This window comes from Lytechinus pictus, chromosome 8 (genome assembly GCF_037042905.1).
Source record: "Lytechinus pictus isolate F3 Inbred chromosome 8, Lp3.0, whole genome shotgun sequence".
In the NCBI taxonomy this organism is placed as follows: domain Eukaryota; kingdom Metazoa; phylum Echinodermata; class Echinoidea; order Temnopleuroida; family Toxopneustidae; genus Lytechinus; species Lytechinus pictus.
The window spans coordinates 16,552,701-16,553,197 of NC_087252.1; positions in this window are offsets into that span (position 1 = coordinate 16,552,701).

The following is a 497-nucleotide window of genomic DNA, read 5'->3' on the forward strand; positions in this document are numbered from 1 at the left end:
CATTTAAAAATCATGATATTACATAGTTTTTACTTTGCAAGCAATACTAGCATTGACTAAGCAAATTGAACGTTAGTTTGTTGGTCTATTATCTACCAGGATTATCTATAACCCAATAATATACATTAGAAATCTCCAATAATCAAAGAAGAATTCAGAGTACAAGGTAAAAAAACCCCAAAGCACCCCAATAAATCGCATCGTTAAAACTTCCAAAATAATTCATCACATAGAAATATAGAGTTCATACGTCTTTTCGACAATCATTAAAAACAAATATCACAGTTAATGCACCCCCCGAAAAAAAATGGGGAAAAAGTCAAAGTTTATAATCTGGACTATTGTGAATGTGTGGTTTGACATTTATTATTTCCATTATTTTCTTTTCAATAATGATGCATGATTAGCATGAATAAGATTTTCATTGGCGTATATAGATCAAGATGAAAATGAGAAACTGGTCATCATGCAGCAATTTTGGTAACTGTAAACGCTGC